Source organism: Desmodus rotundus, chromosome 2 (assembly GCF_022682495.2).
Source record: "Desmodus rotundus isolate HL8 chromosome 2, HLdesRot8A.1, whole genome shotgun sequence".
Lineage (NCBI taxonomy): Eukaryota > Metazoa > Chordata > Mammalia > Chiroptera > Phyllostomidae > Desmodus > Desmodus rotundus.
In genome coordinates, this window is record NC_071388.1 from 13,551,668 (window position 1) to 13,577,948 (window position 26,281).

The 26,281-nt window shown below is 37.5% G+C and overlaps 1 long non-coding RNA gene across 3 annotated transcripts; it reads left to right on the forward strand.

Annotated features, from left to right (window-relative positions):
* LOC123479922 (uncharacterized) lies at positions 1–25,154 on the forward strand. 3 transcript variants are annotated; one of them, XR_006655741.2, is made up of 6 exons: positions 1–111; positions 1,054–1,198; positions 2,077–2,168; positions 2,274–2,471; positions 8,693–8,798; positions 24,929–25,154. It is a non-coding gene; the product is annotated as an uncharacterized lncRNA (long non-coding RNA). The 3 variants fall into 3 exon arrangements; XR_006655743.2 differs by lacking the exon at positions 24,929–25,154 and adding an exon at positions 10,598–10,985; XR_006655742.2 differs by lacking the exon at positions 24,929–25,154 and having other exon boundaries at positions 8,693–8,867.
* Positions 25,155–26,281: the final 1,127 nt, after the last annotated feature.

Sequence of the window (26,281 nt, forward strand, 5' to 3'; positions counted from 1 at the left end):
AGCACAGTTAAGTCCATACACTTATGAGATCTGTGAGTATTAAGAACACCACAGAGCCGTGTGGGAGCTTACTTTAGAAGTATCCTTGCTTTTGTCCTTCGAGAATTTTAGGTAAGTTTTCCTTTTTCTTTCCTTTTAAAGTGGGTCATTAAGGATGGTCATTTGCTGAAAGATGAACCCTAAGGGCCATAAGTGCAATGGAAATGAAGTCGATTTTTAAAACTTAAGGAATGCAAGTACAACTTTGGAAAGTGTTTGGAAAAGAATGCTAAGTGTTTGCATTTAGTCCATTTTAGCAGAGACAAGGTGTGTGCTTATCACGCTCACATGCTGTGAGCAATGCACGGACACTACTGCCCTTGCTCAGAAAAAATACCCGTGTCAAATCCCGTTGGTGTAAATGAAGCCTCCCGCCCCACACTGCAGCGCCACGATTGAGTTCACGTTCTAGGTGAGATGAATTTTACAACAGGTCATAGCATTCTCTGTCCTTTTTTGTTTTTAATAGTCTTTCTTACACTTATTATAAATTCCAGCATAAATAACAGTATGGCAAATGTGATGCTTCGTTTTCTTCCTCTTTTCTGTAGAATCTTGATGTAACTATAAAATACATATCATGTTGTTTCACTTTTGAATATTAAATTAATACCTTATAATTAGAGGTTATTAACCCAACACTCTTCATGGCAAAAATCATGTCTGTCTAATAAGCTATCATATGCTTTTATTTAGAGTTATTTCTAGTACTTAGCACACATTCTATCAATTTCTTATGTTGGATCAGTGATTGCATAAATAATGAGGAAATTACAGGACTGAGAGTGAAGATCAGTCAGTTATTAGCCTAAAGAAGGAAATTTGAGAAACAGGGGCTATTTGAACAGGTTCTGGTAGAAATAAGAAAATTTTTTGAAAGTTCTCCATAACTTCAATCAATATTCCTTTTGGTGCAATAAAAACAAAGTAATTTATTGGAAAGACTGTGTCTTCACATATTTGAACCTCTGGATTAAGAGTATTATTTAAATCTTGTCTCTTTTCTCAACACAGCCTCAACCAGCTTCACTTCTTCCCCTGGAAGATCTCTTCTGAGGCTTAGCATTTGATGCGTACCAATGACCTTGTTCACCACCTTCACTGAATTGGGCGCCAGTGGTAACTTTTATTTTACAAACAAAAATACTCTTCTCTTAAAGTAAGTAGGAAGAATGACAGGGCTTGAATTTGGGGTCTTTGTAAAAAATTATACACAGTTCAATTCTACCACATGATTTTAAACTTTATGCTTTGCACCATGTTTAGTTCAGACTAAATAATCCAATTTGCTGATCATTAAAGTTTTTTCTACTTATGGACAATTCCATGGAAAATTGTTAACTTCCACTTCATTAGCTGATGATTTTGTGAAATAACTAACATTGAATGACCAAAACTCATATAATATGAAGAGTGAGACTCTAAATAAGCATCTGAGTGTTGATTGTTTCTATTGATCAAAATCACCAGACTCCTTCTCAAACCTTTGGTGCATTTAGCCTGTACGAACATGAACTCATAATCTTGGAGGCAATTCTATGAGAAATTGCTAGAGCCTTAGAGAATAGTATACACATATAAACTGTGTTTATATAAAACCTAAACTTTGATTAAACGCCTTCTTATTCATATCTTACAATGAAAGAAACAAAAATTACATCTAAGTCGTCTTGGGAGAGACATGATATAATTATCAAAAGATCAGTATATATTCAGAGCTGATGTTTTGTCTGACAAATTTCAATATATCCTTTTTTTAGGAGAAGAAATAAGAATTTAATCCTTTATTACAAGCCATGCGTTCGGTGCAATAAATTCAACCATTTTACCTGTCTTTTTTGTGAATGCCATCCAATTTTTCAGTTAATTGATGCTTCTTTACTGTTGATATAGTTTATCTAGGGGTGACTTATGAGACCAAAACTAATTACTTTACACTGTTATGTTCCCTTAATCATCTCACATTTTTAACACAGAACTACACCTTTTCTTAACCTACTCAGAGTGCTTTGATTAATGTCACCCGTGTATTTGCAGTCCGTGATTCTGCGTCTTCAGGTGGCCAGCGTGAAGCAGAGTCGAACGTTTCATTTGAATATTCAGGGGTCGGCAAGAGCAGGTTTACGGTTGTGAGTACACAAAGCAGAGTTCATTCTTGTATTATTAGTTATTTATTAATTCTCGTATTATTTATTATCATTATTAACCTACTTTTGCCACCCCTCTGTACTCAGGTTGTGCTGTCTCATTATCACAAAACCCCTCTTGACCTGGCCGCTGTCGGACTCTGGCCAAAAGAGGGTGATTCAGTGCAGCTGTGATCCTCTCCGTGCAGCACGCAAATGTCCTGATGTGGCCGTACTCAGTCATTTTTCCTAAATGGGATAATCATAATGAAGATCAGCATATACAAAATGCTTACTGTATACACTGTGAGTCATTTTACATGTATTATATCCTTTAGAATTAAACCCTGGATCCTTAATCCTTTGCACACATCTGTCGGGGTCCTGGCAAGATTCACTTATGGCACATTTATTCTGGGTAATTTGAGGAGACTTTAGTAAAGGCACTATCTACACATCTGTAGGCAGTTTTATTTGAAAACCATTCATACTGTACCTCAGAGAACGAAACTGTGGAGCTAGCAAAGGAAGGAGGCTGTTGCCACCCAAGGCCTGAAGGCCCATGGAGATGGAGTGGGTTACGGAAGTTTAGAGAGAGTAGCGGTACAGAGAGGGACAGCTAGGGGAAGCTGTGGCTCTCACGGCAGAGCACAGCCACCCGCCAGGGAAGCAGTGGGGAGGATGACACCTCTACCTCTCCTTCCTGTGGCCATCTGAGCTCCTGCTAGTGCCAGACCCACATGAAAAGGACTCTTATTGGAGTAGAAGCCAGACTCCTGAGCACAAAACAGGATAGAGAAAGATGAAGAGGGAATTTAAAGAGGTAAATGGAAGGCACCTACGTAGTCCTAGCCCCCATGCCCGGTTCACTTCCAGCCCAGTCTACACTGCCCAAGCTGGGTTCACTTCCAGCCCAGTACATATTGCTCATACACAGATTTTGAATGACCTCACCTACTATTTGCTTTATCAATTACTTTGCTCCCATCTGCATTTTTTCCTAAATGTTAAGCTCCCACAAGCCCTAGGGTCATTCCACTTTCTGACCTGCATGCTACAAAGACTCTCTTCTGGAGTCTCGACCAGACTGGCTTCCTCAGTGTGTTTATGTGAGGTCCCCACGGTTGTCTCCCTTTAGAGCCTTCTTTAGTCATGCCACCTGCTGGCCCCTCCGTCACCAGTTACTTTTGCACACGTCATTTCTTTTTTGAAAAAACCTAACAAATATCATATGATAATTCTCTTGTTTACTTCTTTCTTCATTAGAATTTGAGTGTAAAGGGCTATGATACATAGAAGACTATGTATCTTTTTGATCACTGTGTTTTTCAGAGGTTAGAATAGTTCTTGGCGTGTAGATGCAGTTCACTAATTTAAAAACAACCTTTGTATAATTAGGTCCTTATAACAATCTTCCTAATTGTACCGATGCAGACCTGAGGGACAGGTATGTCGAAGGCCATACAGCTATACAGATAGAACTAAAGCACAAACACAGGTATTCTTTATGCCCATGTGAGAAATCTCACTCCTAACTTACACAGCCTCTTAAGAAATTCACAGGAACAACACTATGTCTTTGTCTGTCCTGGCAGAGTTAATGAAGCTTTAAAGGATGACTAACTTGTAAACAGGGGAATAGGTGAGTGATGTAAATTCTGAGTCAATGTTAGTAGCAGAGGAGAGGGGAGGATGTAGAATTCTTAACTGCAGGGTAAGTAAATCTATATAATGGAAGTTCCAGAATACGCCTTTGGACTGTAAACATTTTCCAGTTGACCGTATTTCACACAGAAAGCAACTTCTGTTCTGCATTGCTTTTCTTGATGGTTAGGCAAAAACAGCAACGGCTTGTTTGCTGAAACGCTAGCTCTTTGGATTAAAAAATAAATTCTAAATATGCACATTTAGCTCTTGTTGAAAAGAATAGGTACAATTTATATCCTTTCCTCATTTTATATTTCAATTAAGCTTATTTCTTTGCCTTCTCTTGCTTTTTGAATCAGATCCAGTTGAAGTGTGGAAAGGAATGTCACCTTTGGTCAAAAATGGACATTTTTTGCATTACGTAGTCCGTTCCACTATTCTTTCCTGGCCTTTGTTACACAAAATGGAAACAAAAGCTGATAAAGATGTTGGCATGAGAGGTGGGAGTGGGAGGCACTAGGAATGGGGAGAGGAGAATGGGAAAGAATATGTTTTAAACATTCACAAAGATATTGTTCCACAATTTCTTTTTGTGTACAATTCCTCGGGGAACAACCTGTCTGCTGGTGCTCTTGCTTTCCAAACTGGGCGCATTTCTCACTCACACCCACTGTGCTTGGTTTTACAAAAAGTAATGTGTGGAGAAGAGATACAGGCTACCTTAACGACTTAACTCTCAGAAATCCTCACCTTGACACTCTCTCTCCCAATTTAAAAATTTGTTTTTGTTTGGCAGTGAGAGATAAAACATTTTATCTTTATAATCATTCTATTTTATTGATTTTTGCTTCCTAAGCTTCCCAAACTATTCTTCTTACCAGGGTTGTGTTTTTGTGCTATTTCAAAGTCAGATTCCCAGTCAATAGGTGTTTACCTACTCCATGGTAGATATAAAGTTGTCCAACACCTGTCTTAACTATTCATCATGTTGAGAGCTCTAAATGCATGCCTGGAGTACATCACTCTTCACCTAGTAGCTGGCCATTTTTGTAGTGAACATGACCTTCATCCAAGATTTCAGCAACTCTTTGTTAAAATTTATTTATTTATTTATTATTTATATATTTTTTCCTCACCCAAGGACATGTTCATTGATTTTACAGAAAGGGGAAGGAAGGGAGAGAGGGAGGGAGAGAAACATTGACTGGTTGCCTCTCAGCCAGGGACTGAACCTGCACCCTAAGCATGTGCCCTGACCAGGAATTGAACCTGTGACCTTCCAGTTTATGGGACAACACTCCAACTACACTGGCCAGGGCTCAGCAACTCCTAATCTGTTTCTTAGTGACACTAAACACAGGATAGTTGTCAAAACATATTTATTGTTTAAAACATCACAGTGAGGTTGAAAAGAATATTGGACCAAAATAGAGGTCAGCTTGAAATAAGCCCTTCGAGTTTGTAGATGCAAATAAATAAAACCTTTGTCTTGGAAAGGAGCATGCAGAGAAGATCCTTTTGCTCTCCTAATTAGCATAATTATACTTTTCAAAAGGTCATATGACCTTATTTTTTCTGCTTATATAATAAATATATCTTCTTGTGGTCTTGTTTTATTGAAGTCAAATCCAGCATGAAGCACATTGCAAGGTAACTAACTACCTTGAATTGGGATGATCATAAGTGGTCCATTTCTTTGGTTGTTATATATTTTTAAATTTCAAGTTGGACTGAGAATTACATAAGAAAATCATGAGCTGGGACTTTTAAGAAAAGCTGCATTACTCAAATGTCATCTCAAAGAAAGAGAATTGAGAATTGGGAAAATGAGTTACCATGAAAAAATTCACAAATTTAAGGCCTTATTATCCTTAGGTCGATTGGGTAGCTCATTACTGGATTGTGGGACTGGAGTTTTCAAGAATGGCATTTGCAAGGTGAGCTAGTCTGCTCTTGCCCTAACTGATTAGAATGCATTTGTTTTGGGGGGCTATGTTTGCCACATACCCTTTGTTGTTGCCGCACTTGAAAGTGTCCATGCCTTTAGTAAGATAGCACCTTCTATGTTTCCTCCATGATGCTCAGGAGCCCAGAGTGCACTTGGCCCTGGTTCATGACAGTTTGGGCAAGCACTGTTCTCAAGCCTGAATGAAGTCCTGTTGTTCAAAGGGAAACTGCTGCCCCTTCCTTCTGGTGGATTTTAGTTCAACTTTACAAAGTCCTTTGAAGCTGCGAAGTCAGAGGCTGCTGCCCACTTGAGATTTGATAGCTCTCTGACTGCAGGTGACCTTGGGCTACAAGTCCAGAGCCTGACATATGACATGCAGTTAATATAATTTCACTAAATTTTCTTTGTGAATGCATAATAACTTTTTTCTAGCAGGTAATAGTAGGTTTATAAATGAAAACAATGAATCAGACACGAAAACTAGGGGAAGCAGGACACAGCAGAGATATTGTGAGAGCAGCAGGATCAGGCAAATTCAACAGACGTGTCGGCCCATTTATGAATTTTTGGAATCTGAGTATATGGGAGGTTGAATATTAAGGGGATAGGTTATAATTTCTCTCTTCCTATTCTACTCTACTTGCCTTTTGTAACATTTATACTCTTAAAGCCTCTCAGAATTTGAAGCAGACTGTATGGGGTGGGGCTAGGAAATATGACAGGGAGGCCTCGAGGAAGATGGGCTTTGTGTTTGTGTAGTTCATCCTTAGCGAAGAAGGTAGACAGGAGTGATACGCACACAGAGCGTCCATAACCCCGTCAGGCAGGGCGCTACCTGTCACCACAGACTCAGGGGTGCCTGGGTATTTAACCCTTTGACTGTAACTCTCCCTCTCACATGCAGCACGCTTCTCTTCAATTCTGCAAGCAACAGTGGAGCAACAGGGGCACTCTGAGAACTCCGACCCCCATTTTTGTCTGTTTTTGCCTTCCATTCCCTTCAACTTATTTTTTTTTTCTTTTTTGTACAGTTACCCTCTTTTCTTCTCAGAATAGTCATTTGGCCAGAAGGTCTTACCAACTTCTGACACTTTCCAGTGGCTCTTATTACTGTGACTGTAATTCATGGAAAGAACAGTGCTCTACTCGTGGTCCCAGTCCCTTCCACCTCACTTTCTGGAGGGCACTGAATGGGAGGAAGGTCCTTGTGGCTAACATCCTACTGGATCCTCTATCCCTAGAGTCCAGGGGTATGTTTGTCTTCAGAGTAGGAACCTAAGAACTATACCAGATTCTTTTAAATCCAAATAATCTTGGGCCATTGTAACCCATACAATTTATATACTTGTATTTCTTTTATTTTTCTGATTGTGTCTCCATTATTCTAATATCTGTTTTACTCAGTCAACTTTCCAACACATGGACTTCCTCTTCAAAACTTTTAACTCCAGTTTCCTCCCAGTCATATTGATATTCATACTCTGACCTATATCATTGTTATAATAATGGTTATAAGAATTAATAATAATGGGTAACATTTATTGAACACTTACTATATGCCAAAGACTTTTTTTCAGCATCTTATATTTTCATCCAGCTCTCGAGCAGTGCTTCGAATTATGTACCCTCATTATCATTATTTTGCAAATTAAGAAACCTAGTGCAAGGGGAGTTAATTCTTCTTGTTACATATCTCATAAGTAATAGTTAATAGAGGGGATTCCAAAATGTGTCTGAATTTAGAGCCTATATAAATTCGTGAAACATTTATTTACTTATTTTCAATTTATACAATTCAGTGTTATCAACTATAGTCTCCGTGTTATTCATAAGATCCTCAGACCTTATTCATTTTATAACTGAAAGATTGTAGCCTTTTCCTGGCCTCTCCCTATCCCCCAGCTCCTGGGAAGCTCTTTTCTGCTCTCAGAGCCTATATGCATTACATGATATAGGCAGGCCCACTTGTGAAGTATTTACGAGCATACTCTGGTTACCACCCCAAGCTTAGGGGAAAGTAACTGAAAAGTGTAAGCTTTTATTTCTCTTTTTATTTTATTGCATTATTATATGATGAATAAAAAATCTGCTCTGGCAGAGATGAGTTCAAATAATGGGAGACAGGAATCCTTACACAGGGCTTCAGCCTCACCAAGGTGGGGCTGGGAAGCACCTGGGCAGCCACGCTCGTGGGAGTGAGTCAGGGTCACCACTGGGGCTCATAACCTGACTGTTTGCTCTGAAGTCTTCAGACAAACCCCCAGGCCCAGGCGTGATGGTTGCCTGCTCCAAACTCCTCCTTTCCTTAGGAAGAAACTGAGGCCGAATTGGTTCTTGCTTGAACTAACGTTTGCAACCCTGCTGATAAAGCTGTGACTGAGGAATGGGTTTTACGTTGTAAATTTTGGTCAGAAACATCACCCAAAGTGAGTATGTGATTCACCCATAGCTCTTAAAATTCCCAGAAGTCATTTCCCAACAATGATCCTGTTATTATAGAACAAGAAAGATACACTATTCAATGACTACGATGTCATGAGATTATGGTTATAGGTAAGTTGAATATGTCAATGACTTTGGTGTGATTTAGTCATATTTCTATTGGATGCCTTTCAGCACTTCATAATTATAACCAGTTATATTTTGGGGGAGAAGATACAACTATTGTGATTTTTTTCAGTTCTTTGATTTCTCCTTAGCTTTGATGAATTCTTGAAGCAATTCTAATCAAGTATTGTGTTTTATTCCCTGTTTAATAAGGTAAAACCAGTGGGGTGTCCTACTTTCAGAATTTTTTGATAAATTCCTCTCATTGTGCTGAGAGAAAAAGCAACTTTTTTTTTTCCCATTTGATGAGTTTTGAGACACAAAGTCCCTAAGTACAACATGCTCTTCTGTGACTTTCTCCATCATTTTGTTTCCTCTTTTATAGTGCTTTTGAATAATTCTCACAGTTCTTGGTGAGCTGCTAACCAGTTTAGCCTGTGAAATCTTGGATGGTACCAAATATATTACCCGTGCAGGGAGATGGGCTTTTTGTAAGTAAAACAGCATGGTTATTTGACAGCCTTTTTCATTTAATAAGAACGCAGATTTAATAAAGTTATTCATAAAATATAGCTCTTCTTTACTTTCTTAAATTAATATACTATGTTAATACTAATGAACATAAATGAATATGTACTCCATACTGAAATTAAATATACACGCTTATCAGTTTACAAGAGACGGTTTTACTTTTAAGCCTTTTATTAACCTATGTGAGTCCCTATCAGAAGCGGTTTAGTCTCAACTTGGCAAACGGTCATTGCGATATCTGGGCAATAACCTGCAGGGTTTTACAATAGCAAATCGTGAGTACATGACAGCCGGACGCACACCGTCTTCACTTACGTGGTTTCTGTAATTACCCACAGCACTTGGAGGCTCTGCTTATGCCCATCTACATTTCACCATTTACTTCCATTGCATTGATTGTGGTTGAGCTGCTCTGGGTTTAGAAGGTATAACAAATCAAAGAGCAAATAGTTTTGAAATTATTTATAGTTCTGAAAAACCCAAGGGAGCTTTTAAATAGATGTCAAAGTCTGCCAGTGTAAGTGAAGCTGAGCCTCCGTCCTCAACACCACCACTTCCCAAATGGCTAATGAATGACAGGTTGGGTGTTGGAATATAAGCAGTATTTTTACAGTAATTTAAAGAAAAAATTGCCTGTGTTTTTACATATCATAAAAAGCTCTCAGATGCTTTACTTACCACAATGATATCTGATTTCCAGGCCTTAATTCCTTTCATTTTTCCTTTATTTTGGGAGTTTGTGAATTATTATTATTTTTAATAATTTGTACTGTGATTTTATTGAAGATAGGAGAATATTCATGATTACTTAAAGATATTGGGTATATATATATTTTTAGCCTATGTGGAGATGGCTGAAAATTCTGGCAGCTGCCCACTGAACAAATTATAAGAGGCTTAATGACAAAAACTGAACGTATTTAATTATTTTTTTCACCCCTGGAGATGAAGCTGAATATATTTCTTTGGAGGGTTTATTATAATAAGAAGCCACTAGAGAAGAAAAACATTCTCATAATTTATCTAATTCAGGGAGACTTTCCCAATTATTGTCAATGGGAATAATTGTACCTGAAATAAAATCAGTCTTACACTAAATTTTGTGAGTTTGGAAAACACTTAGTGAAAATATTCTAAAATTCTGAGTAAGTTATTTAAAAACCTGGAAAGTACTTGATTGAAAGGTCAACCCAAAGAAAAGAAAAACCACTTTCCAACTTCATTTCCATCAGGAGGCAGGTGGTCTCACCTTCTGTCATCTTTTTAGGCCCTCTTGTTGGCTATAGATACATTTTTTATTAGGTATCTAAAAAAGCAAACAGCTTAAATGACATTTTAAAACAGACAGCATTAGGAAGAAAAAAATTATAAAGCCCTCTGACCTTTCTAGAGGGAACTCTCTCATGACCAAAATCAATATTCTTTGTGAACTTGGGGAAGGAAATAAGAAACATTTGGGTGCAATGGAGGGGAAACTGTACAAGTTTCAAAAAAGAAACAAATTGAAAACTCCACTCAGGCATGTGTATTTCCAGGCAAAGACCCCTGAACTGCAGGGGGTTCGACTTTGGTGTAAAGTTTTGAACTTTTTAGATCTTAACTCTGTAGCTTTGCAGGATAAAGCTTCAGGGACTTGAGTGGTCTCAAAAGGTTCCTTGTGACCATCACAAGCTGGATTCATCTATACTTTCCAAATCAAAATTAATTTATTTAATGAAATGCAAAGTAAATTTGGCTCCTCTTTTTGATGGTTACACAGTGACAGCTATAACACATTGATGCTGCCTTGCTTAATGCTCTGAGACAAGCATTATCATCTCCATTGTCAGAAGAGGAAGTGAAGGATCATGGGAGGTGACCTAATACACCCAAGACTGTGTAACTAGGAAGAGGCAGAGCTGGAATTTTATTTAAGTCCCTCAGACGTTAGAACCCACATCCTTAACTGCTCTGTAATATGTAGAATGATGGATAAATGATTGCAAATTAATGCGACTATCATTAAGACTTGACGCTGATGTATCTCTTCCATGTTAGAAATGTAAATTTAGCTACAAATATCCTGGTCAATGAGTTCCTGTTATTCGATCTCCTTTGGCCTTGCTGATTTATCGTGTACTTGATCTATCAATTGCTACAGGAAGAATTTAAAAATCTTCATCTCTGATTGTAGTCGCCTGTTTCTTCTTTTTATTCTGCTAATTTCTGCTTCTGTATGTTGATGATCTGATGTTGAAAATGTAAACACATTTATTAGTATATTTTGGATGACTTTCACTTCTTTATCATTATGAAATAGCTTCTTTGTCATGGTGGTAACTTTAGACTTGAAGTCTCTGTTATACGGCATTAATATAGCTGTGCGTTCCACTCATGGTTACAGTTTCCTTGGAATATCTTCTTCCATCCATGTACTTTCACCCTACCTGTATATTTAAAGGTCATTTCTTATAGACTGAATATAGTTGAGTGTCACTTTTTCTTGAAATTTTTACCTTTAAATCTAATTGTTATCCAATAAATCTAATTTATCTATGATCAGGTTTGGGTCTATCACTTTATTAGTATTTTTTATTCAACTCTGTTTTTGTTTTTCATACCCTGTTATTTCTTTACTGCCTTTTTTTGATTATTTAAAAATGTTACAAGTCCATTTTGATTTTCCTGATATTGATATTTTACATATATTTCTTGTGCTATGTTCTTAGTGATTGAATTAGGGATTGTAATATATATCCTTAACTTTTAACAGTTCATTTACAGTTAATAATATTTTACGTAGTAATGAATCAGTGTAGGTCCACATCCTCCCAGTTTTTAGGCCATATACATATATATAATATATATATATAGCCTGTCCAGAAACAGTCCAGCCATTGCTAATGTAATGAGAATGGTTTGCACAACATCAATGTAACCTGGCAGCCAAGGGGGGTGGACTGGAACATGCATGTGTGAACAATGATGACTGCACTGTACTAGTCAGTGTGGGTGGTAGACACCATTGAGTGAGCATGTGTACTGTGTGGCCATCACACCCAAAATAACTGAGTAGAGCAACAAATCTGCATCAGATTTTGTGTTAAGTTTGAACATTCTTCAATGGAAACTATTCGGATGATTCAGAAGGCTTTCAGAGATGATGCAATGAGCATAGCAGAAATAAAAGTGTGGCATGAATACTTCAAAGATGGTTGAGAATATGTTGAAAGTGATCCATATTCTGGAAAGCCTGCAACAAGCAGAACGCCTGAAAATGTTGAACACGTACAGTCTGCAATCAACAAAGATCAGTGACTGAGAGTGTGAGAACTAGAAGCTGATCTGGGGATTCCAAAAAACACTGTGTCCGAGATTTTAATGCAGGATCTTGGCATGAAACATGTCATGGCAAAATCTGTTCCGCAGTTTCTGCTATCAGAGCAGAAGGAACACCGGGCTGCCTTGCTAATGACTTGATTCAAACCACTACCAATGAACCAGATTTCCTGAAGAAGATCATAACTGAGATCAGCTGTGGTCTGTGGCTGTGGTCCAGAAACGAAGGCCCAGTTGTCCCAGTGGAAGTCGCCTGGTTCTGCACACCTGAAGAAGGTGCAGCAGAGTTGCAGCAAGATCAAGACCATGTTAACTGTGTTTTTTTGATTGCGAAGGTGTTGTCCGTATGAGTATGACCCTCCAAGCCAAACAATTATTAAGAAGTACTACCTCCATGTTCTTTGTGAGTTGACAGATGCAGTACAATGAAAATGGCTGTGGTTATGGGCAACGGGTGATTGGCAGCTTCATCACAACAACGCACCTGCTCACACATCACGTCTCATACAGAGTTTTTGGCAAAACATCAAATTACCCAGATGACTCAGCCCCCCTATAGCCCAGATTTGGTGCCCTACAACTTTTGGCTTTGCCTAAAACTAAAATCACTTTTGAAAGGGAAGAGATTTCAGACCGTCAGTGAGATTCAGGAAAATATGACAAGGCAGCTGATGACGAATCCAACAAAGGATTTTGCAGAGTGTTCTGAACAGCGGAAGAGACACTGGGAGAACTGTGTGAGGTCTCAAGTTGCCTAATTTGAAGGGGACTGAGGCATCATTGTCCTGTGTACAATATTTCTTGTATCTTCTTTGATAAATGTCTCTCTTTTTCAAAGTGCATGGCTGGATACTTTCTGGGCAGACCTCAGTATGTGTGTAAGTATGTGTCTGTATACATATGATCTCATGTTATAAATGACAGGAGACAGTATTATAGTGGTTCATTTAAACAGATGTACATGTAATAAATAAATTAGGAAAAATAAAGCCAAACAATTTTTATTAACCCAGGTATTTACCATTTCCAAAGGTCTTCATTCGATCATGCAGTTATCTAAAAGGACTTCAACTAAAGGTTGAGACTTAAAATCTACATATATGTATATGTATAATGATATATATTACTGTGTCATTAACAGTGTTCTAACACTGGCTTTAACAACTTTAATTCGTTTTTACTTTAACACATACAGTGAACACTACCGCACTCAGCGCCATCGCTTGGATTCACGCTAGGGTACCAGCAGTGCCCTGGCATGGTACTGCTCTTCATCATCTGGTAACGCAGGCAAATAAGATCTTAGTATTACTGTTAAAGTAGTTTTAGTGTCATTCACCCTCTGAGAGCGGCTCAGGAACCCCCAGGGACCCATGGAATATAGAAGAAAACTGCTCCTCTCAATGAGGTGAACAACTACCAGTATAAAGGTGAAGTTTTGTTTTGTGTATAAGCACGGATAAGCTAGATGTTTGATGGAATCTCAGACCTGTGCGTCCACACAATGAGAAGAATCCAGTTTTTTTTGATGATTTATTTCCCATCAATGTAATTCGTATCCAGTGAAATAGGATCATACAACTTGGAAAATAGTGCCATACATTAAATAATTATAATAGCACAGCTTGTTATTGACTTTGAATCTTGTAAAATTCCATTAATTAGACCTGAACTCACACAGTTTCTGAAACAAAATATTGGAGTAAAATACCTATAAGGGCAAAAAAAGTAAATGACAAGTGATTTTGAAAGATAAAGTTATAAAAAGTATTTCCTTACAAATATGAATAAAATTCTTATCTGTTGAAATCATGCTGAAATACATATGGAATGAACCCTGAAATGTTTAGAGTTTTGTGGTAATCAGAGAAATCATGGAAACTTAAAGTTAGAGGAGTTTTCAAGATTATTTTGTGCAAACAATGTTAAGTTGCTTGAGTCCCAGTACGTGATCCCTTCCAAGTGGTACTTCCTGTTCATGTTTAGATACCATTTGTGATGATAACCTCACTCTCAAACTTGAAGTGTTTGGGTAAATCTCTGTGATCTGTTTTCCAGTTTCAGATACTTTTATTTCACTACTTCTTCTCACAGTCAGGTAAAAGGCATTTGCCTCTGAACGCTCTTCAAGTGTCTTCATTGGCTCAACTACTTTGGAGTCTTCAGACATTCTGAGCACCTGACTGGCCCAGGAAAAACAGGTTTCGATTTGAATTGCTTTAATAGTAACAGTTCTTGAACAAAAGAGAACATGTAACATTGTTCTTTCAGTAAGTGAAAGGCGATTTCACAGCTAGCATTGATGGTACTTTCTGAGGTCACCTTTAAATTCATGACATGTTGGCAAGTGGAACAATATGATGTTCACTCTTCTGGAAATATATACACAGAGGGACATCACCAGGCCACCAATACCCACTGAAGTCAGAGCCATTTTTAATGCTCTGTGTGAGGCTGTAGTTGTCATTTTCATCTTTCAGTTAAAAGGTTTCACCTTCACTGAGCTTCGTTACAAGTTTTCAAAGTTAAGAAATAAAAGCAATAGCGGTCTGAATTCTGATAAATAAATTATATTTTTCTTTAAAAATGAATTATTCTCACAGGAACAACATGAGCAAAAAAAGTGTTTCCATATCTAGTGGCTCCAGGAAAACCTAATATGCCAAAGGCTAAAATCCCCACAAGGAGAATTCAGAAATATTACAGTGGATTAAATATAAGCCTCTTCCAAGCGGTGCAACAGAAATACGGCTTTCTCCAAAATAATGATTCTCTGAACTGTTTGTTATTAAGACATGTGATTTAAAGTTAGAGCCATAAACACAATAAAAATTATTTTGATATATTAAAAATGGCATTGTATGAAACTTACTGGTTTCATATAATGCTCAATTCCCCTTTTATTCCGTCTTCTATGGTGTCTTTCTTATATCCCCGTGTCCATCTGTTATGAAGGCATCAAGTGCCAAGTCTGAGGTTCAGGGGCCGCGATGAGAGGAGAAATGAGATGGTAAAGCAAATAGCCATGTCATCACTGCCTTTTCTGCATTTAGAGCGTGTGCGGGTCTGGGCCCTCTCAGCGATGGCTGTTCCACCCAGAACAGGCCGTGAGACTGAAATGTCCACCACAGACCTGGTCTAGAGGAGCTTCACAGCATTTTAACTCGCAAATTTACTTTTAATATTAATCACTTTATTGTTATTAATTATTAATTATGTGCTTCAGAAAATGTGTGGTGACTTGTGTTCTGGGTTTTGCCTTTTCATTCCTCAGTGTAGAATAATTTCTTGATGAGACCACAGAAGGCATTCAGGTTCTTTGGAAGATTTTGGGCTAGGGTTTTCAATAAAATGCAGGCCATTTTTTATTTCACTATAGCATATAGTTAACTTTGTGTTTTAGATAAAGATAGTTTCAGTAGGAAACATAATTAACTTTGCATTTCGGATAAATAATGAACACTTTTTTTGTATAAGTATGTCCCAAGGATTGCATGGGGCATCTTTATGCTAAACCTTCTTTGCTATTTACTGAAATCCAAATTTCACTAGGTGTTCTTCCCCACCTTAACTGTGGCTAACTCCTTCTGGATGAAGGTGTCCCTGTGCTGGACCGGATCGTGGTACTGGAATAGACTATCTGGGCTGAGCGATATGACCCAGCACATGGAGACACTGCGTTAGTGGTATGTGGGGGTGTAGAAAGAATATGACATCGCGACATTGCAGACAGCTGTTGTCTGCTGGCATTAAGCTGGATATGTGCTGAACATTAAATTTGAGTCATGTGTTAAAAAACCACCTGTAACTTCACTCAAATTTGTTGCTAAAAATAGAATGTCATACCATTGCAAGTATTTACTTGAAATACAGGAATTATTTTACCTTCTATAACAAGTTTGGCTGAAGTGTTAGAGACTTATGTAGCTACGTTGGGGACTTCATGGGAAGAACATGATGTGTATACTCAGAACAGGTTTTGAAACATGGCAGGCGCGTTCCTTAGCCTTCCTGAGTCATAACGTCCACATTTATAAAATGAGGATAATGTGAGCCTACTTGATAATGGAGTGGTGAATATTAAATGAGATAATGCAGATAGAAGACTTGTATGGTGACCTCTTCCCCTTGGTAATGGGAACACTGATGTTAGATACCAAAACCCTACTGAAGCAAATCATTTTCTCAGCCAGATGGAAAATTGGACCGTTAATTTACTCGCTTCTTACATTTTTTCTTGCAACACTCGAGCCTGACTGATTTCATGGTATATCTTTTATCTTCAAAACCTTTGCAATGTTATTAAAGTCTGACCTCTTTATTGGGGGGGGTCTTCTTGGGTGACGGCACGGCTCAGGAATTGTGTGGGAGTTGATGGTTTTGGGAAATGACTCTTTGACACCCAAGAATGTCAATGAACGCATTTAATGATGTGGAAGAACTGGCACGCCTCACTTTCATTTAATGAGGAAGCCTCATCCTACTTATGAAAAGCGCTTTGTGCTTCACTGACCTCATCACTCGGCGTTTCTATGATTAAGGCCAATTTTAAATTCTCATCGAAGTCTGATGGAAAGAGACTGTGCACTTGCTCTGGTGTAACGGGGTATTTTAATGGGTTTTATTAGTATTTAGGTAGAGTAAGGCCCATAGATCAGTAAACAATTGACATTTAAAAGATACCCCAATACATTTAATTAAAAAGTTAGACCTAGAAAAGATAGTTTGTTACACTGCAGACCCTGGGAGCCTGGAGCATGCACACGTGGGAAGGGGGACACATCAGTGAACTGGGGTTGGTTAGGAGCCAGAGGGAGAGGGAAGTGTGGGCAAGAGTCTCTGTTGTGGTTTCCAAGGAAAAAAATGACAAGGCCGGGCAAGCAGGCTTAGAATTGGTTAGTTTGAACAGTTTTATGAGCTGTGGGCCTAGGGCTGTCCCTTGCTGCCTGGTAGCAGGCCCTGGGGTGATTAGGGCAAGGGGGTAGTGGCCCAGAGTGTGTCAGCTCCTAAAGGCAATGGGTGGAGGCACACAGGCTCTGGATTGGTTGGTTTTCACTTGAAAAGTACACTCACTGTTGGGTTGTTTCCCGTCTCTAGGAACATTCTTCAAGACCCCACCAGTTAAAGTAGCAGAATAACGAAAATGTGGCATGTGTAATACCCAGAGCCTGAATGTTGACAATGTCGTTAAATATCTTGCTTCTGTTAGATTTTAAAATACTTTTCTAAACAGAGATCTTATTCTTAGAGAGAAATACTGAAATATTTACAAATGTCTGTGATCTGCTTCGAAATGACTTGGAGTGGAGTGAGGAATAAGTGTAGAAAATATATCTATACTTTATTTGTTCTAAAATTCATCTAAGAGGCTTCTCTGCCATTATATGGTTGTACAACTTAAAAAAATAACTTACTTTATTTTTATGAGTCACATTTCCTTTACCTTTCAGCTGGGAATAGTAATATTTCTCTCAGATAATGTACAAGAGAAGACTGAAATATGGAAAAATATATTATTAATAATGGGCGGCCTCTGGCAACACATTGTATCTTAACATCTAATGTGTCTGTGTCCGGTTAGGAACTGGGAACATAAACAATCTGTCTCAACACGCATCGAACACAGAAACGGAACTGTGGTTTTAGTCGCTGATAATTTCATTGTGCATTTTCACTTTTGTCAAGGTCTTCTTTCCCAAGTACTGATCACTCTAGCTTTCTTTCAAACTAACAAGTTCAATCGGTTCAGTTATGATATCAGGTAGTAATTTAAAATTCTCTTTCCTCTATGTTTTAACACATGAATACGAGGGGCTGCCCTCCCCCAGAAACCCAGAATTATCTTCTGGAGGGTGGGCTCCTTCTGGAGAGCGGGCTCCTTGTAGTCCAAGCTTCCCCCGCTAGGTAAGTGTTCTAGGAAGCCACCTGTATCAGGGCACCAGGTGATGTTGTGAGAGGCTGCGCTCAGCTTCAATGAATTCTTCTGAAGACTTCCCACTTACTTGTCTCTTTCATGATGGGTGATTTAGGAGCCCACCTGCCCACACTGCGCTGAGTGTTCAGCAGTTTTTGACCAAAAATGGCATAACCCTTTTTCCCCACCGCCCTATTTACCCAATCTCACCCTGAGCAACTTTTATTTTGTTTCCCTGATGAAAGAAGGCCTCAAAGGGAAATGTTTTGTCAATATGGAAGGGGTGAAACAACAACAAAAAAAGCAGAAGCACTGAAAGGCATCAAAATCGAGTTCAAAAACTGTTTTGAACAGTGAAAAAAGAGTACTTTGAAGGTGACTAAAGTATAAACATGTAAGAATAAATACACAATTTTTTAATAAATAAATTCTGTTTTGGGGGGGCCCCTCCGGTTTGCATTTTTATTCATCACTTTTTTCCGTGAGAAGCCACAGATACTGACATATGACAGTACTGCTGAGACAGAATCTTACATATAAAAGATTCTCTATTCTCTGAAAAAGAAATACTGTGATAGAAAAATACCTATCTAGAAGAAAAGCAGGGACCATGATGAATGTAAAACATTTTCTTTGAAGATCAGCAGGGGGCAGTAAGATTCCACAGGAAAAATATATCCCTGCGGCATTCATAAATTATTTTTATTTTGCTTCAACTCCAAACTGATAACACCCTAAACTATATGCTTTTTATCTTCACTATAGCTGATAGTGTATCTTTTCCTTTTAACCCTCAAAGTGTAGGAGCACTTAACAAATTTATTTATCTGACAATTAAAAAAATAAAATCTTCTGATTTCTTCATCTGCATCTGGTTTGCCCCTCATACAGCATTCAAATGCAATGCTATTTTCCTCCTGTTGACAAATACAGAGTAATTAAGGTTTTTCACAGACAAGTGATTACCTAATAAATGACCTTCTGCAGGCAGCTCTATTAAAATGGAGCAAAAAGGATGTTTACTACAAGCAGTGGCCAAGAAGGAAAGCGCAGGGACAAAACAGGCTCTGCATAACCAATGGCTTCTTCAGCTCCCCAAATAATGAAAGTACTTCCTGGGCAAGCAGATTCTGCACTAAAATAATTATAAGCCTGATAGGACTCTAGACTATAACTACAAATTTATGATTGGCTATTGCAACAGTTCATAAATTCCATGGAAGTCTAAGGGTAAGGTAGTAATAATTATATTCACATGGGACATCAGCAAGTAAGGAAAAAAAATAAAAATATAGAAACTGGAGAAAGATGAAAAGAATACTGATCAATTTTCATGTGTCTTCTCTGATTCTAATACACATAAAGAATGAGAAAAAGTATGAACTCCAAGTGCAATATTTTTGCAGTATATTTTTGTGAAAATGAAATTTTTTATGAAACACATTGCTGCAGGGTTCTTGAATGGAATATTGGATATGGTCATATATTTTTGCCTGTTGCCTTATTTGTGTTTATAAACTACATTTTTAAAATATAACAAAAATGTAGGCTTTGCTTAGGATTATAGTGGCCATGGCATTAGGTACCTTTCAGATTCCTGGTGAATGACCTTGAAACAGAACTTTATTTCTAAGAGGTGCTTTGTCAGTGATCTCAGCCAATCCTTTAATTTTATTAGTGAGATATCTTTAGGTAGAGAAAGGCCACTCAGAAAGCTTTATAAAAGGATGTAAGCTATTTGTCATGGTAGCTCAAATGCAAAGAGTTTTAGGCCTCCTCACTCTAATCTGGTCTTTGCCATTCTGCCTTTCTATTTGAAGTATAACCTATTATTCACTCATAGCTTACACACACATGTTTGTGTGTGTTACATGTATTTACCTACAGCTGATTTATATAAAACATATATACATGTATAATGGTTATGCATATATTGTACACACATATATGTATTATACACACATATAATACATGTTGTATTTTAATATAATAGTGTTATAATAATTTCATAACAGCTATATGTAAGTAATGTATGTATATATGCAAATATGTTTATTATGGCATATAATATGTATTTAATGACACATGATATATGCACAGGTACACATATACATATACACATGTTATATATATGATATATGTAGATATATTATTTTCTAAAACAATTTTGATAACAGTGTGATTCCCTAGGGAAAACAGGTGCAGCTTGTTCAAAGTACTTGCTCCCTTTAGCTTTAAAGTGGAGGACACTTTAGATTAATTCACAACAATAAATATCCAGAGCCACTAAGGAGTGACCCAAAGGAATGAGCATGCCACCTACTGCTTTTCATGTTAGTACAACTGAGGTTCTGTTCCAGAGAAGTCAAAAGAAAAATGGATAAGACATCTAGCAGGGAGAGCTGTTTTTCAGTAAAACTGGCATTCCTCTGGGTCAGGGTGCCTGAGAGGGCCAGAGTCAAAGATGAACATCTCAGTTTGACCCTGAAGGAGTCTCGCTTCTCCACCAGCATCACGATTTGGAGTTGGGCATCTTGATTGCATTTGGCTGGCTCAGTCCATCCCTTCCCCCTTCTCTTCAATATAATTAAATCAATTTTATTATGCTGAGCCTGTGATGACTCACAGTGGCTGTGTTAACTGCCAGTGGAAATGGTTTGTGAACTACATTTCATGCTGGTTCTCTTTCTATTAACAAAAATGGAATTTTCAGGCTTCATTACAAGATTAAACTCTTGATAGAATTAAAGACTGTTGATCCTTTCCAGGCAGTTTTCCCTCTGGGACCACCACCTGAAAACTACAGCCCCAAACCTCAATTTCCCCAGGGATGCATGTTTCTCTGCCCACAGCGAAAAGGCACCAGAGTGAATCGCTAACCTTGGCAAAGGAGGTAGACAATGTACAAATGAATTCTTTGAAGTAAATGAAAGAATCTTACAGAATAGAAGTATATAACCACCTCAAAATGCCCATGAACAACACAATATTAACTTTGACTCCAGGGACATGGGTGGTTGAGATCTCTAAGAAATGGCAAAAGATGCCTTGCGGTTTTCTAAAACAATGACTTGTTTTTAATTTGTGTGTTGTGGAGACGCAAGCAAACTTTTTTTTAAAGGTCTAGGGATTGTTTTTTTTCTCCCTTGCAGCAAAACATCTTCCGGAAACACGAAAGCATTGTCTCTTTGTTTCTTATTTTCGACACCTGTGTTGTGTTATCAGTGTTTTTGTTATGGTTTATCAAGGGGTTCAGGAGTCTATGGCTAATGGGTTTGGAGTGTAATGAAAGCAGAAGTGCAAACTGTTCATTTACCACAGCGATTTCTTCGAGGTGCTCGATTTCTTTTGATATGTTCCTCTTAACGGCAGATTAAAGAAGCTAGTTTGGAATCAAATTCATACATGAAATTCATACATGAAAACATGTTTGGAGATGGTATAGTATTTAATACAATGTGTTAAATGTGAGGTTGGCACTCTCAATGAAGACTGTTAATTTTCAAATTTTATTTTTAATGAATTGAGTCATATTTTCTCCAGGAGTTTAAATGTGGGCCCAAGAATCTCTCGTAGGTTGAAGAGCTCTGGACTCAAAATCCCCCTGAGTTTCTCCCTGCCCTCTTCACCTCACATCTGTCATGGTGTGAACTGATACGATAGGAAAAGGGAAATTTGATTGATATGTGGTGTGCATATGCACTCTGCACGCAATACTACGTGAAACTCTCACAATGAGTCTGCGAGTGAGGTGGGTGACAAGTGAGGTTGCAGTGCCAATCAATTCTGCCAAAGCCACAAGGCAGTAAGTTGCAGAAGCGAAATCTGAATTCAGGTCCGTCTGGTGTCAAGATCCATACATATCATCCCCTCTATGTTACGCTTCCTTTTTATGTTCAATTCTATTGGCTGATATTTTACAAAATAAAAACTGCCCTCGATTAAAAATATCTAGGCATTATTTTTCTAAAATCTTCCTAAGGCCCGGTTCATGTGCCAAACAATCACAAATGTAGGGATTCGCTTCAAAGCTGGTAGCGTGCAGAGGGTTTATTTTGAAATTTTTGACACATATATAATAAAATGACAGTGTGACAACCTGTCTTTTGCCTTTTGGCTTTATCACTTGATCTTGGTTTCTAGCCTAGCTTTCTCTGTTATAAGTTAGTCAACAAGGCCCATTTTATTTTATAGGGGTAAGGGCATTGTAAACACATTGTAGAGGAAATGTGTTTGGAATAAAGAGAGATGTGTTTGGATGATTGCAAAAATGTTCCCAATTCTTTTCTTCTTATTGTATGGTATGCTTTGCAATGTGCTGTGACTCCTTCCATCGAGCAGTGGAATCTAGTTTGCTTTTCCTTGGATCTAGGGTAGGCTTGTGACTTGCTTTGGCCAAAAATATGTGGCAGAACTGAGCCAGTTCCAAGCTTAAGCTTCAGGAGAACTTGCAAGCGTCTGCTTGCTTCCTGCCTAGATGCTACATGTGAAAGCCCAGACTAGCCTGCTGGTTATGAGAGAGGCATGGCCCATCAGAAAGCAGAAGGGAGTGGGCCGTCCATTGGGAAGCCTAGTGGGAAAACAGGAAGAAGCAGCAGAGAAATTAGGACTGGACATTAAAGATCAGGTGACTTGGAAATATAGTTTAAATTGTGTGGGTGAAGACCAAGATAGTTAAAAATAAATCATCATCCTTAAAGTGGTAAACAAAAAGTAATATCTAAGATTAAGTAAAAAGTATCAAGAGATATTTGTATTAGACAAAAAAGTTTGGCTTTGCCTCCAAATGAAAAAAAAAATCACTCCTTGCATGTTATTGAAATTTAAGTGGCCGGGCCTTAAGTTTCCTGCTATTTCCTGCCATCCGTTGTTTGAAATGGCCGAATAAAGTAAATCATTTTGTTTTGGTATGTGAGCTTTATGTTACTATTCTCTTTATAGCTGAAATGAGCAGTGGAAAATGACCTTTCTGCAAAGTTGGTCTTTTAAAATATACACCAGTGTTTCAAACAGAAAGCTAATTTTCAAGTTCATCAGATGTGTATTTATATGGAGAATATATCTGTCATGTAAACATTTTGTCAATCACTGCCTCCCTTCTGTTCTGACACAGTATGCTAGAGCACCATCAAAATGTGATGGATGCCACGCTTGTTCCAAGTGAGAATGAGTTATGGCAATGACAAATGTGCTACCAAAGCCACCCATACTCTGACAATGCTTCATTAACAGAAGCAATCCTTGAACTTTCAAGTAAAAAATATAAGTCCACAATTAATTTAGCAAAGCCTTCAGTTTGGCTCTCAAATTTTTTTATCCTTTGAATGAAATTTTTGCCCAAATCAACTCTTAACATAAATATTCCTCATGAGTCTAAGGTAAGAAAGTGATCAAATGAGGGAAATGATCATAAGTTCAGTAAGAAAATCATTTATTCTGCTTCTCTGTTCACTTTGAGACTTATTTAAAAATATATATAACAGTATACACATAGCTTAAGAAGACGGGGGTAATTCAAAAGGAATTTGAAGAAGATGTTGCTTGAGGATTTGGTCCATGAAAATCTGAACAGAAATGTTGATAAACTAGACTATTTGATATATTTGCAGTATGATGTTTTAGACTACCTAATATGTTTATATCTCTACATTTTCTTTGTATTTATTTTCTTAAGGATTTCTAAGGATATGCTCCTTAGGGATGTTATTATAAAGAGGATAACATGGATTTATGAACATGACTGGATATAAATATGATAGAACAAGTAGCCTGAAGATGTAAATATACAAATCTGATAATTTAAAAATAAGTTTAGGGTGATCGAAGAATGTTAAATTATGTCCCCAGAAGTCTCAATATAAAGTGGCTATTCAAGCATTGCATGCACACTTGAGAAAGTATCTGAGATACTACATCAGGCTATACACAGCACTGAATTGATTTAAATAATACTAATGATAATGAATGCATAATAATAGCATATAAAAATTCCTTATGTGTCAAGCATTTGGCCTGCATTTGTCTCAGAAAATTTTCCTAAATTTCCCCCAAACATATATAACAAATAATCAATGAGCCATCTTCAACTGTCAACATCTTACCTAAAAAAGTTAATTTTATGTACTTCGATCTAATAGAAGTATTGGCAAGCAAATACAAAGGTGAATGGAATCAGCTGCTTTTCCCAAACAAAAGTAATTGGATGCCTGAAAAATATCAATGAGGTTACAAAAAGAAGGAAATCCAATGGAAAAAGGATAATGGGCTAGAGCCAGTGAAAATATGCAATGGGAATCTTCTGGAAGACAGTGGTTACCGAATTAACACCAAAACAGATGGTGTTGGTGAGGTACAGATACAAGTGACCCAAATACATTCAAATGTAAACCAATAATCTACAAAAAAGACAGCGTGGTAGAGAGTATGGAGCCAGAGAAATCCAGCATGAGCCCTCTAGAAAGCATTAATAAATAGGTTACAAATCTGTCTCACTGCCTTATATAGCATGCTAATCACCAAGGATTTTTTTTTGTCACTGTGAATTTTAATTTAACTTTGTTTTAGGGGAAGAGAAATACATATTTTATTATATGAATAATATGAAGCATCTGAAAGTTGTTAATTTAACCATTTTGAAATTAGGTGCCATTTAAAAATGCATAGTTGATATAGTCACATATCACCACTTTTTAATATTGTAAAAATGAAATGAAGAGAAGTAAAAGGACAACATTACTGCCACAGTGGAACATACATTGTCTGATCACTGCTGTTAAAATGATCTCTATTTCGAATCAGGTGTGCTTGCTCTCTACTTTTATACGGAATAGGACAAAACTTGCCCTCCTTGCTCCTTAGATTACCAAGGTTGGTGAATTGTTATGACCCCTGACTTCCGCTTGGAATAAAGCGAGACGAGGATTAAGACCAGCTTTTGCCTTTGCTGAAAACTGCAGATAAAACTCTGCAGTTCACTAACCTCTGTCCTCAACATGAGCAAAACCACCTCTGCAGCTTGGACCACAGGTCATCCATGACTGGATCTGCCTTCGGATGACATCCAGGTGTTGACCCAGTACTGTCATTGGTAAGTGATGTAGCAAAGTTGAATTGTGTCCTGAAATTGTTTCATGCTTAAAATAAAAAGTTTAATTATGATCTGGTTTGGGTAGGTAGATCCATAGTATATGAATTAACTTTAGAATTCCTGTCAAACACTTGTGCAAAATTTTGTGTGCGTGTATTATGTTTGCTGGGGTTTTTTTTTTTTGAAAAAATCCTTATGTTATTATATCTTTAAAAGTATCTGAGATATAAATAAATAAGTACAAAGTAGCTCCAGAACCACTGGGTATAATGACAAAGGTAGTCCATCTGCAGAAGGAGCCCAACATCATTACCAAAAAGAGATCTAGAGGTGCAGCAACAATATACATAATGGGAAAGCATCTGTAAAAACCAAAACAAATTAAACCACAAAAATAATTACCCCCCCCAATATAATCCATTGGGCATTCTGTATCTGAAAGAAAATTAAGAAACTAGTCGTGAAAAGTGAAATGTTATCACAACTTATTAGTGAGTCTCTAACATTTCAGTTAGAAAGAAGACTCTGGTTCTACAATATAACTCAAGAACATGAAGATCACCCAACTCATTCTTCCTTCTCTGTGTCCAAACTCACCAAGCTGTCTTTGATAACAATTTGTCTTTCAGTGCTAATAAATACACCCACAGAAAGACAGAATACTACCAGGTGGATGTGAGTATTTGCTTTCCCTAGTAGTTGAACATCTCAGTGTAAATTAAAATGGGCATCTGGTTTATATATCTTCCCATGGATTTGGTTAGTACCAGTCCATTCCAAAGGTTGTGTTTTCCTATCACAGCCCGCACCACCTGAAACATAAGTAGAAATTTCAAGGTCTAACAATTTGTTTTAATAGAACTTACCTAAACATTTTTCTTGCTTTCCTAAGAATGATGGTCATGGAACAATTGTTTAAAAGGAAATCTTGCAAATAGCTTCTTTAAAGTTTAAAGCATATAAAATTTATAATTATTAGTCAACTCTTCATATTTTGAAGGGGCCTCAGAAACTGAAGGTGTTTTAGTAGATTAACTCATTGGATTAAAGTTTGGAAACCATTCTTTTTGCATACTGAACTTTCTTGTAGTTCAACAGAAAATATTTTAGATGATTTGTCAGAG